Below are 13140 nucleotides of genomic sequence, written 5' to 3'. Positions count from 1 at the left end.
AGTGCTGGAAATACTCAGCAGGTCTGGCAGCATCTGTGGAAAGAGAAACAGAGTTAACGTTTCAGGTAAATGACCTTTCATCAGAACTGGTAAAGGTTAAAAATATAACAGATTTTGAACAAGTGAAAGGAGGGGGGGGGGGGAAGAACAACAAAAGGTCTATGATAGTGTAGGTAGGTGGTAGGAGAATGGTGAGGATGTGGTAGGGAATATGGGATTAATATAGGATTAGTATAAAGGGGTGGTTGTTGGTCGGCACAGACTCGGTGGGCCGAAGGGCCTGTTTCAGTGCTGTATCTCTCTATGACTCTATGACAAAGATATCATGGATTAAAAGGCAAAAGGAGTGGTAACAGTTGTCATGAAGACAAAGCATTTGTCCAGAGAGGGTGTTAATGGCAGAATAATGAACAGCTCTGTATGAAAGCAAGAACATGAAAAACAAATTTAAGACTGGCACATGGTAAAAAGAACAAAATGGGGGTCATGATCTGAAATTGTTGTACTCAATGTTGAGTCCAGAAGGCTGTAAAGTGGCTAATCGGAACATGAGGTGCTGTTCCTCGAGCTTGCGTTGAGCTTCACGGGAACACTGCAGCAGGCTGAGGACAGAAATGTAGGTGTGAAAGTAAGGTGGTGAATTAAAATGGCAAGCAACCAGAAGTTTGGGATCATGCTTGCAGACTGAGTGGAGGTGTTTTGCGAAGTGGTCATCTTGGCATGGTGTTGAGCTCTTCTTCTGTCGCCTTCGCCTCCAGGCTCACTTCTTTGGCCAGAAGTCCTCCCCCTGGCCAGCGGACCCATTCAACCACCTCCAGTATTCTCCCTCCACCTGCTCCCCTCCCACTGGTCTCTTAACCCGCTCTTGATCTTTTCACTGAGAACTGTTGGCGTGACATCAGCCATCTTAATTTCCCTGCTCCCCTCACTCACTCTAACCTGTCTCCCTCTGAACTTGCTGCTCTCCGTTTTCTCAGGTCTAACCCCAATATTGTGATCAAACCTGCTGACAAGGGTTGCTGCTGTTGTTGTCTAGCACACTGACCTCTACCTTGAAGAGGCTGAGCGCCAACTCTCAGACACTTCTTCCTACCTCCCCCTGGAACATGACCCCACCACAGAAAATCAAGCCATTTTTTCCCCTGTCACTGATCTCATCTCCTCTGGAGATCTTCCCCCTACAGCTTCCCACCTCATATTCCTGCAACCCTGAACAGCCCACTCCTACCTCCTCCACAAAATCCACAAATCATTGTTTCAGCCTGTTCCTGCCCCACTGAACTTATTTCTTCCTATCTTGACTATATTTTCTCCCCTCATCCAGTCTCTTCCCACCTACTTACGAGTTACAGGTAGTATATTTGGGTGTTCCATTTCTTATTACCAGTACATATAGACTATCATTGAGTTATTCTATTACTGCTGGTTATAAGGTGAATCAGAGTATTTCCAGTATTGCTAATAGTTACTGGAATAGCATTTGAAAAAGTTGAGTTTGTAGATGATAAAGTCATGGATAAGGGTTTCAACAGCTGAGGTAGAGAAGGAGGTGGACATGGTGGGGAATTGGTAGTAGAGATAAGAAGCCAGGTGTTATCTTTGCTAACTGGTTTTAGGGTGCGTGAGTGAATACAAGTCTAGAGGTGACTGCAGAAATAGTGGGAGACAGGGCCAGAGCGGGATTTGGAGACAAAAACTTTAACATTTTGGGGAATATGGAGTCAAAGTAGGCCATCATGTAGGGGGAAGCTGAGTGAACAGGACTTAGTGATGGCGAGAATATGAGATGTTGAAGGGCTATGTAAAGTAGAGAAGCAGCCAAGAATGCGTAGAAGGAACTAGCTAGTCTTGTTAATGGATATGAAATGAGTTTTGATGTTCAGTTCTGGGTTGAACAGGATGCCAAAGTTTCATACGGTCTAGCTCAGTCTGAACAATTGGCCTGAAAGGTTGATGGAATCAGAGGCAAGGGAACGAGTCTTTCCACTGCTTCATCGGAGGAATCGAAGATGATGACTGTCAGAAGGCGAACAGCATGGAGGGAGACAGTGAATCATTCTCAAAGGACGTGCCCAGTGAAGAGGGGAGGGCAGTTTAACAGGTCACAATCAGCACTGGTGTTGCGATGGTAGGGAGTCAGAAGAGAGGGAGTTTGGAGTTTGAGTGAATTAGTGAGGGAGCTAGAGGTGAGTTTTTCCCAAGTGGATGAAGGTATTGGGATTGGATTGGGGGAGTGCATGGTGCAGAGGTGTCAGAGATGGCCTTGCCAGTAATTGTGACCTTGGGAGCAGAGAGACCATGAGAGTTGACAAGGTCAAGGGTGCATCTGTGAATATGGGAAAGGAACTTTCCAAGATAAAACTGAGCAAGGCTAAGTGAGGACAGGAATGTCAGTAAGGGGAGTTAAGGGGTCAAACAGTATTATGGTCCTTTAAAGCAACAAATAGCTCCACTCATCTGCAGCACCTGGGCTTACAATCTGTGTCGCTGTTTATGCCCATAAAAGTATTACTATTGGCAATGATATGACCTTGACATATGTCATCTCCTCACAGCATTGGCATAGACCTGGGAGTAGGTCACTTGCCTGCCCTGCCGTGTAGGAGAATGTATGGCACAGGAAGGGGAAAGAGAGGCATCAAAAGGCTCAGGGTCTGCAATCCCCCTTTCTCTTGACAAATTAGAACTAGTTCGAGCAGGATTTTCAATGCCGCAGCAACACTATTCTACAAGTGAAAAGGGGCGAAGTTGGGCAAGAGGGGTGTGCAGTTCACCATTAAACAAACAGAATTTTTAAAAAGGGGGAACCCTCACTTTACAATCCACAAGAGCAAACGCCAGTGACCTGCACAATTCGTTTGAATAAAAACACTATAACCTTTTGCAAAATAACTGCACAATTTGTTTGAAGTTGCCCTCAACCACGAAGAGACTCAATACATAGTAGCAATGTAGCAAGTTTTCATTGACAAAATACAAGGAGCTGCATTCATGCAATGTAGCACCCTGCCACTTGTTAAGACCACACAAGCGCTTCCACTGATCTCTGAGCAAATTAGCCTTCACTCCCCCAAGTGACGTTCGCTCTGCAGCCTAGCAACCCCCATTTGGGGAGGGGAAGAAACCATTAAAAAATGGTTTTTTAACATTGAGGTTTTTTTAAAATTGCTGCATTTCAATGGAAACGACATCATTTGAATTTAAGCATAATCTCCCTTCACAAAAAAAGCAATTGCAAGGTCACGTGGGTGGGTGAAGTGGGCGCTGATTGGTGGGTTGGGGGGTTGCGTCACAAAGAGGCCCCGCCCCCTCCCCCGGTCTCGCGGAGGCCGATCAGCTGTTTAACAAATTCCAAAATCTGATACACTCCGCGGACCAACTGGGTGCAAAATAACAGATGCTGGCGGCAGTGGCTGGGGAGCCTTTCTTCTAAGAAGAACAAACATTTTTTTTAAAATCTAAGCAGTCTGTAATTTTTTTTATTCTGTTGGATTATAGATGTGTCCTACCTCACTTGAACTGTCCGTGTAGTTTTTTTTTTAAATTGTTTTTGTATTGTTTACAAACTGACTGCAAAATACTTGACCCTCAGACAGAGACAGACAGACAGAAGGCAGGTAAGCTTGGGCAACGTTTTGCATAGAATTATCCCTCCCCTCCTCATTGTGACATCTTTCCTTGTGTTATAGGTCTGCTTTTCTTCTCATTACAACGCTTATGCTGCTTGAGTTACTTGAGGCTGCCGTTGCTGTCAGGTATTTCATGATGTGCCCTGTTGAGGTTTATTATGGGTTTTTCTTTTTCATCGCTTTCTTCCTTTTTTTTTTAAGAGTTTGAGCAAGGATTTCCACCCCGGAAAAATGTTTATAATATATTTCCAAGTGATAAAACCTTTCCTCCTTGATACATGTATAATTTGTCATTGCTGTGACCCTTATTTCCCTTCTGCATCGAATAAGAGAACCATTTAGGTGTATTATATAAGCCTTCTTGTTTTGCCAGTATCTCGTACAATATCGATCTGAAATGTACATTAATGTACTTCTGTATGTGTGTTTAAATTATATTTAACTGTCTGCTTTTCCCCAGAGGAATTTTAACTCTGAAGTGAATTAACTGTTCTAGTTATTTTATTCTTGTGTTGACAATAGTAAGGAAATCTGCTCATTGCACGTGAACCTGATCTGTATTTTTTGTTGTTGCTAGTTTGTTTCAAGCCCGATTTGCACTCTCTCCATTGTTATAACAGCTGATTTTGCCGGTATTGGGTAGTTGAGATTAGTCAATAAGGTGACGTGAAGGTTATTAACATAAAACACAGCCGCACAATGACGTGATCCTTCTTAAAGGGACCATCTCGATTACTCTGGCTCCTAACCTGCTTTGTCTTTATTTGCATCTGAACAGCAGACTTTACAGTAGCTATTAAAATAGAATTAGGGGAGGGACCAAGCTCCTTCAAAAGCACAAGCAGTGAATGTCTTTAACACGCATAGCTCTGTTACAGTTTAGAAATTAAGATTTAGATAGTTGAGTAGTTTCAGCTTTTGAATAGGAAAATGCAGAGTAGGTTTCTAATTTCACTACTAAATACCGTCATAAGTGGCATCAATTTAAACATTTCTGTAAGAGAATTTGGATGACATCCTGTTGAATTATTGAACAATATTGATTGTCATTGAAATATGTACAATTTTAATTAACAACCCCTCCCCCTCCAACCAAAGTTTAAAATCTGTTACAGTTTTCAACCCCAAAGTCTCTGCTTCCACTGGGACATTTGTTACTTTGGAAACTTGTTGATTTCTAATTAAAAATGGGACCTTCTGGGTTAGTAGGGGGGAAATTGGACAGGGTTCTTGACTTGTATTCATGGTCAAGTACCTGATCACTGTCCAGGCTTTGGATCGATAATACCCACTTGGAAAAGTTAACTAGGAGATGCCAGGCAGAGGTGCGACCACATAGTGGAAGAAGTATCAGGGAGAATTTTGGGGTTTCAAGTGCAGGAAGAAACTCTTGCTTCCTCCTCTTTTCCCTTCCCTCCTTTTTCGTAGTTGTACCTAGTGTTGGGTCTCCATGGAATTGTACCCCAGTAAGGAATTTATCTTTGGGAGGGGGGCGGTGGTTGGAGAGAAATGGTGGAACCCTGGCTTGAATGCATTTACAGGATGTCTGTCTCTGGTAATAAAGTAAGTCAAATTCTGTCTTTTATTTATATGAAATCTTACCATTGTTTTGAAGATTCTATACTGTAATTCTGTATGTTTCTAACTGGGACTATTTTATGGTGACTAAATCTAATTCCATTTATTATATGTGGACTCTGGATATATCAGATATTTACTGGTGCCTAGGGGTTCACTTTATGAATCTGTCCATTTTTCATTTTTAAAAAACCCCAATCGGTGACATAGCCCATTTATGAAAGAGCTGGTGTGAATTGCCAGTGACATCTTTCCCTGATTCCCAAAGCAAAGCTGGCTGACATACACTCAGTGAGTGAAATCTTCAAAATTTATAGTAGTATTCAGTTGCCAGTGTTGACCAGTAAACCTTTTGGCAAGACGGCATTCTGAGTTAATGAATGAAGCGTGTAATGACAGAAGAAACATCATTGCTGAATTGACCAATGTATCTTCTGTGATGACTGCTCTGATGGTGGCTATTAGAATTTGTGGCATTGTGTTTTATGTCCTAGTAACTGCAGCATTTTTCAATGTAAATGGGCACACTGTGCTTCAGGATGGTAACTAGCGTACAAGTTTTCTGTTTCTTCCCCTATATACTCAACAAGTTGCCCATGATCTGTCTGGTCAGGCCTGTTCACCAAGTCCTTTCACAACAGCAGTTTTCATATGTTTTTTCCCTGAACCTGTTGAGTGGGTGGCAAGTATTCCACCTAGATTCCCCGGCCAATCTTTCTTCAAGTAGTTTTAGGATGTAGTTAAAGCTGGCAAGGCTGCATTTAGTTGCTCTGGGGAAAATGGTGATGGGCTGTTTTCTTGAATTGGAATTGTTTATACAATTGGCTTTAGAGCCAGTAGCCTGGGCTAGAATAATGTGTAGCGGTGCCACATTCTTTTCTCTTAAGGAACTGAGTGAACTAGTTTTCTTTTTGCAACACTCATGGTGTCAGTTCATGGTAGCATTTGACCTACAGATCTCTGAGTTGCTGTTCCAGTGCTATACCATAGACAGGTATAGGATGCCAAAGGCCAGACTCTTCATTGTCGCCCTCTATACGGCCTAACTGACATTTTCTTATTGGGCATATTGACTGCTCCTTGTGGTGTAGAATGTGTTTTGCAGAGCTGGCAGTATTGAGATCACAGTTGCAATACTTTTTTAATGATGGGTTAATTATGGCATTAATGACCTGCTTTGTATATTGTATGTGAATAAAGTGGGTGTGGGTAGAGAACTGCTGAATGCAATGCTTGATCTGTTTTGTGACCTTTAATATCCAAATGATGCAATTTCCTGCAAGACCATGATTCAGAACAGCATGTAATTTGGTTTAGATCTTTCATCATCTAATATTTTAGTGGTGTACATATACTAGAGTATCTACCATGGCCGTGATCAAAATAAGTTAGGGGAAGCTGTTTTATAATGAGAAGTGTTACACCATGAAATGTGTAATGTAATATTACAGTGAAAGTCCCCTGGCCTTGCTCACCAGCAAAAATTAGAAAACAAAATTTCTCTGTGCTTGTAACTGTTCTCTACTGGTCTCAATTCTTTTGCCTGTCGCTCATTTGACTGCATTCTTCCTCTCTTGTGCTCCATCTCCTTGCGCACTCACTCATGCTCTCTGCTGCTTGTGTGGACTCATTCGCTCCGATGTACTTACTCATGTATCTTTAGTGAATTTCTCTCTGCTCTCGATCTGCCTCTTCTCCCTTTATGTCCTCTCTTCTTTGTGTCTCCTACACACTTTCTTTATTTCCTCATTCTTGGGCCATTATATACCTCTCAAACCTTGTCTCTGTTTTATACTTCTTGTCACAGAAAATATGTTCTATTTTTAAAATGTTCCTTTGATTACATGTTAGATTTGTGTTAATTTCATGGTATGTATGGTATTTTATAGCAGTGAATGAACATTACCAAGTGACATATTTTGTGACTAATCCTAGAGACAGATTCCAAGGAACCACAGTGACAATACACAATCCATCGTTTCCCTGTTGTATTGATATTTTGAATTTTGCTTGTGGCACTACAGCTTTGGGAGTTGCCCTATTTGGGTAGGGTGGAAATAATGTTTTAATTGCTGCTGAAGAATCCATTTGACATGGGTGGTGGTGGTGTAATGGTAATGTCACTGGACTAGTAGCCCAGAGACCCTGGCTAGTGCTCTGGGGACATGGGTTCAAATCCCACCTTGGCAGAAGGAGATTTGAATTCAAATAATAAATCTGGAATTAAAAAGCTATGAAACCAATGCCAATTGTTGTAAAAACCCATCAGGTTCACTAATGTCCTTTTTAGGGAAGGAAATCTGCTGTCCTTACCTGGTCTGACCTACATGTGACTCCAGATCCACAGCAATGTGGTTGACAGAAATGCCTTCTGAGAATCAAGGGCAAATAGTCAGCGATGCCCACATCCCATGAACGAATTAAAACAAAAAAAATCCAAGATATCTGCAAAATGCAGGGTTGAAACAGGTACCTCCAGAAGTTATTAAACCTACAAGAATGTTGCAGGACTTCTTTAAGTCTTCGGTTGTGCCATGCCTTCAATGGCCCTAAGCTCTGGAATTCGCCTCCAACCTCTTTGACCAAGCTGTCCTAATAACTATTTAGGTCTCTGTGTTAATTTTTGTTTGGTAACACACTTGTGAAGCACCTTAGGATATTTTACTACATTGAAGGCACTTTTTGTTATTGTTCAGTGCAATATAAAGAAAAACACATATGTACTCACCAACTCTGCTTGTACAAAGTCTAAAATGTTGGTTTGTTTATCAATAAATACAAGTAAGAAACATCCCAGTTTGTCAGCATGATTCCAACTGTGGAAGTGTCCACAAAAAATGAGAATTTACCAACGTTTAGCTTGTTTGATTTCTATGTTGTTGGGTTTGCGGAAACGTACATTCAAAGAGCCATATTTTGGTAAAGTTTGGAAAAAGATCTGGTTGGCATCTTTTACCATCATGTCATTGTACTGCCCATGCTCACTGGCAATTGTTGACAACACAGCTTTATGTACATAGGGGTAAAGTTTCTTACCAGCAGAGGCAAGATCATCAAACATCGCTTGTTTAGAAAAAAAAATGCAAATAACTCTGATACCTAGCCTAGCTGTTCAGATTTGTAAAAGAAAGCAGTTTGAGGGGATGAATTAAACTTTTGCCCCATTATATCAGAAATGAAAACTTTTTAAAATTTTCGCCCCTGTAATGAAAGATTCATATGGAGATGAATATTAATATGTTGGTTTATTTTTAACTTTTAATGCACTAATGGATTAAGTGCAGGTAGAAAGACTTGTCTAATACTGCAGTCTGTAAATTGTACTCCTGCATATCAAGTGAGGACGCTGCAATGTACGTGCATAGGGCTCTGTTCCTGGCCACTGTTTTCAGTATTGGAAAAGAGAGCAAGTAAGAATTTTGAAAATTCCCAGAGATCAGAGACTGCCCAAACACTTTTTTTTTTTTTAAACTGCTTCACATTGCACTGCATTAATGGTCCACACAGTTCCAAGCCCAATGTGAACCCATTTTCTGGTGGGACCTGCTTTTGTGTTGCTAGATTTAGATCAGAATCTGAGTCTGGAGTTCAGCAATGTGCTATTAATGCTTCACAAGTGGTTGCCAAAAAAAAAATGCCCAAGTTTGAGCTGAAGGGAAGGAAAGATGATTCAAGGGTTTTTTTAATTCCATGGGTAAACTTCCTGTTTACCTTTTTTTAAAAAAAAATGTTAAATGTCTTATTTGCTGGTGTGCTTTTGAGATGAAGTTACTGTTCTGCCAAGTGTAGTCACCACAGTAAGATCAAGTCTATACATGTAAATGTGCAGAGCTTTGCTCATGTTTGTTTTAAATAAATTTCAGATGGTGACAGCAGAGTTGCAGAAGTCTTATGTCCTGAACAAACTTGTGGTTTATCCAATATGCATGATGACTAGAAACAAGTAGAGCACACACTTATACACTTAAGGCAGCAAATCTGACGTTGTCCTTCCTGATGTCCTGCTCTTAGCCTCTTTTTTTTTGGCAAAACTGGGAATTCCCAACTGCAGAATGGGGCACAGAGTCTGCTCCCAAAATGAAGTAATATCAGAAGCTGAAACTGGGTCTGGAATTGACAGCAGTCAAAGAACTAAGGGAGCAAAAATAGTGCCTGTGTGGGTATGTGGAGAGTGCCAGTCTCTCCTCCTGACCCCCTCTGTTAATGTTGGCACTCTTCATTCTCTCCTTGCCCTAAAGAAACAGTCTTGGCATTTCCCCCTTCCCTCCTTTCCCCATACCTCTCCCTTCATGGCCATTGATTCTGCCCCTTTCACCATCCATAAATCTCCTTCATGATCATCCACTCTACCCTTTTTACACCTTCCATTAATCCTTTCTTTAAAAAAAAAAATTCCATCAGACGCTTCCTATTCCTTCACATGTGTATGTATTGGAGATCTTGTCTGCACAAGAAATAACAGCTTAGCAACAGAGAACCTTTTGAGTTCAGCTGTTGAATCCAAGTTGTGAGATTTGATCAAACGTACAATTCTAATGCAAAGTTTATGTTTCATACATCATGATTCAACGTTGACACTCTCGGGAATGTGGTGGAAAGTTAAGTCAAAATTTGCTAGTCCGTTACCCTTTCTGATAAATTGTTTTGAATATTAAAGGCTAACAGACCTATAATGTGTTTAATAAAAGCAAAATACTGCGGATGCTGGAAATCTGAAATAAAAACAAGAAATGCTGGAACCACTCAGCAGGTCTGGCAGCAACTGTGAAAAGAGAAGCAGAGTTAACGTTTTGGGTCAGTGACCCTTCTTCGGAACCGACAAATATTAGAAAAGTCACAGGTTATAAGTAGGTGAGGTGGGGGTGGGGCAAGAGATAACAAAGGAGGTTGAGATTGGACCAGGCCACATAGCTGACCAAAAGGTCACGGAGCAAAGGCAAACAATATGTTAATGATGTGTTGAAAGACAAAGCATTAGTACAGATTAGGTGTTAATACACTGAATATTGAACAGCAGCAAGTGCAAACCTCAAAAAAAACAGTGGGTAAGCAAACTGAACAAACTAAGATGAAATGAAATAAATGCAAAAAAAAGGTTGTAAAGAATGCAAAAAAAAAAAGGAAGAAAAAATAACTGAAAATGAAAGTAAAATGGGGGGCTGTCATGCTCTGAAATTATTGAACTCAATGTTCAGTCCAGCAGGCTGTAGTGTGCCTAATCGGTAGATGAGATGCTGTTCCTCGAGCTTGCGTTGAGGTTCACTGGAACACTGCAGCAATCCCAGGACAGAGATGTGAGCAGGGGGGAGTGTTGAAATGGCAAGCAACCGGAAGCTCAGGGTCCTGCTTGCGGACAGAGCGGAGATGTTCCGCAAAGCGGTCACCCAGTCTGCGCTTGGTCTCCCCAATGTAGAGGAGACCACACTGTGAGCAGCGAATACAGTATACTACATTGAAAGAAGTACAAGTAAATCGCTGCTTCACCTGAAAGGAGTGTTTGGGGCCTGGGATAGTGAGGAGAGAGGAGGTAAAAGGGCAGGTATTACACCTCCTGCGATTGCAGGGGAAGGTGCCATGGGACGGGGACGAGGTGGTGGGGGTAATGGAGGAGTGGACCAGGGTGTCGCGGAGGGAACGATCCCTTCGGAATGCTGACAGGGGCAGGGAGGGGAAGATGCGACTGGTAGTGGCATCACGCTGGAGGTGGCGGAAATGGCGGAGGATGATCCTTTGGATATGGAGGCTGATGGGGTGAAAAGTGAGGACAAGGGGAACCCTGTCACGGTTCTGGGAGGGAGGGAAAGGGGTGAGGGTAGAGGTGCGAGGAATGGGCCGGACACGGTTGAGGGCCCTGTCAACCACAGTGGGGGGAAATCCTCGGTTGAGGAAAAAGGAGGTCAGAAGCACCGTCATGGAAGGTAGCATCATCAGAGCAGATGCGTCGGAGACGGAGAAACTGGGAGAATGGAATGGAGTCCTTGCAAGAGGTAGGGTGTGAAGAAGTGTAGTCGAGGTAGCTGTGGGAGTCGGTGGGCTTATAATGGATATTAGTAGACAACCTATCCCCAGAGATGGAGACAGAGAAGTCGAGGAAGGGAAGGGAATGTGTTTAATATTTGTACGTGATCAAATCTGCCAGGTTCCTTATGTCTTTTCCATTTTAAGTGTAAATAAACATATTTTTAGCCTGAAAAAGCTTGATTCATGAATCATATCTATTTTTTTTTTTAGCAGATTGAGCAGTGTAGCACAAAACTATATTTTAATCCTGTAAGCAGATCATGTAACTAAGGTAATTGTTAATCCTCTGGGTCACACCACTCTGCAAGGGAAGATTACTAAAAAGGAACAGCTTCAAGATTGATTGCGGAGGGGGCGGGAAGAAGAATCTTTGACAAGAACTGGTGTGAAACCAATGAGAAAACAGTCCTCGAGACCTCAATGCTTTACCTCTGATTTTTCTTTTAAAGTCTTGAAAGGAAAAAAAGTACTTTTGTCAGCTTGCATGGTGCTTATATTGGCTGAGATTTCAGATGAGGCTACTTTAGGAATTGATCTTGACTGAAAACTTTCCACTAATGCAATGAGTCATTTTTCAAATTTTTTTTCTTTATATTGAGCTACAGATTAAGGCCCATTGTATGGTACACGATCAAGGTTGTAAATCAAAAAGCAGTGATTAGGTAACATCTACTGCTGGCTTTAAAAGCCTGAAGATTGCAGGAAGTTGGATTTACCGGTTGGATTCACAGAACCCCATAGTTTGTGAAGCTCCGGGAAAAAAGAGTCCGAGTAGGACAGAAGCTAGTTCATGAACACTTGGGACTCATGACACCAGAAAAATGTTCTGAGCATGTATTATTTTTCAATGTACCAGATTCTTGCCTCTTAACTGTATTAGCCTCAGCTTGACTTCACACAGTACCTTGTGACTGATGTGGTCTGTCACAGTGTCATATTTGGGTCCAGCTGAATTTTGTGTGCAAAATAGCTACTGAACAGAAATGATATACTTGAGTTAACTGCAAAATTACTTGCATGTAGATGGAATCCTTGTATTTTCTAACTGTTGTAACTAAGCTGTGAGTTTAGTAAAGCATTATAAGGATGACGTTCTGGAAAGGGTTTTTACCTCTAGCCAACTGCAAGAAGCTTCCTTGGCTGGGTCAGTGGGTCAAAGCACTGCATGGTGTTACAGTAGCCACAGAGACCAAGAAGGTCCTAGGTTTGATCCTTGGTCAGTGCTGAGTTAGCTAGTCTCAGCCAGGGCAGCAGTAAGGGAGCACTACAACTGGTTACAGTAACTTCTTTACCCAAAGAATGGTGAGAATGTGAAGCAAATTGTATAAATGCATTTAAGGGGCAGCTAGACAAGCATATTGGGGAGAAGGAAATAGAGGATTATGTTGATGGATTTAAATGAGGGAAGACGGGAGGAGGCGGAAGTGGAGCATAAATGTCGGTGTGGACTGGTTGGGCTGAAAGGCCTGTTTCTGCGCCGTATATCCTATGTAACCTGAGCTTGGGAATGAAACAAAAAAAAATGGTCAGGATTCCTATTATCCAGTATTAGCTGTTGGAATGTGCACGTGTTTACATATCATGAGAGGAATAGGTTGGACATTGCTATGAAGTCCCTAACACTTGAATATTCCATGGACATGCACGTCAATTTTTCCAATTGTGATTGGAAAGGAGCGGAAAAATTTGGAGTTGGGTAGAAAAATGGCAAAGGGAACAAAATGCAAGTGGTTTGGTTCAAAGTTGATTCATTCTAGATTATATGTTGTAGCAGCATGTCATAAATGAAAATCTGTGTTTTTAAGTCAGATGTTTGTGACCATGTAAAGTCTCAATCTCTCTGTATAAACATTCAGTGCAAAGCCATTCAAAAGCAGCTTCTACTGTGTTCGCTAACATATAAAAGAGAAAT

General features: G+C 41.7%; 1 protein-coding gene across 4 annotated transcripts in view; it reads left to right on the top strand.

Moving 5' to 3' along the window:
* The first annotated feature begins 3334 nt into the window (after nucleotides 1–3334).
* The window catches only part of LOC137378304 (tumor protein p53-inducible nuclear protein 2), a 41905-nt gene continuing 32099 nt past the window's right edge, over nucleotides 3335–13140 (top strand). Inside the window, exon 1 of one of the 4 annotated variants that reach the window (XM_068048562.1) lies at nucleotides 3335–3617. The gene's annotated coding sequence lies outside the window, so the exon portion shown is untranslated. Of the gene's footprint in view, nucleotides 3618–3669; nucleotides 3756–5171; nucleotides 5193–13140 lie in introns of those variants that run through there. The other 3 variants (XM_068048565.1, XM_068048563.1, XM_068048564.1) reach the window with 3 other exon arrangements.

This window comes from Heterodontus francisci, chromosome 16, assembly GCF_036365525.1.
Source record: "Heterodontus francisci isolate sHetFra1 chromosome 16, sHetFra1.hap1, whole genome shotgun sequence".
Classification (NCBI taxonomy): domain Eukaryota; kingdom Metazoa; phylum Chordata; class Chondrichthyes; order Heterodontiformes; family Heterodontidae; genus Heterodontus; species Heterodontus francisci.
This window is presented reverse-complemented; position numbering and strand designations above follow the sequence as displayed.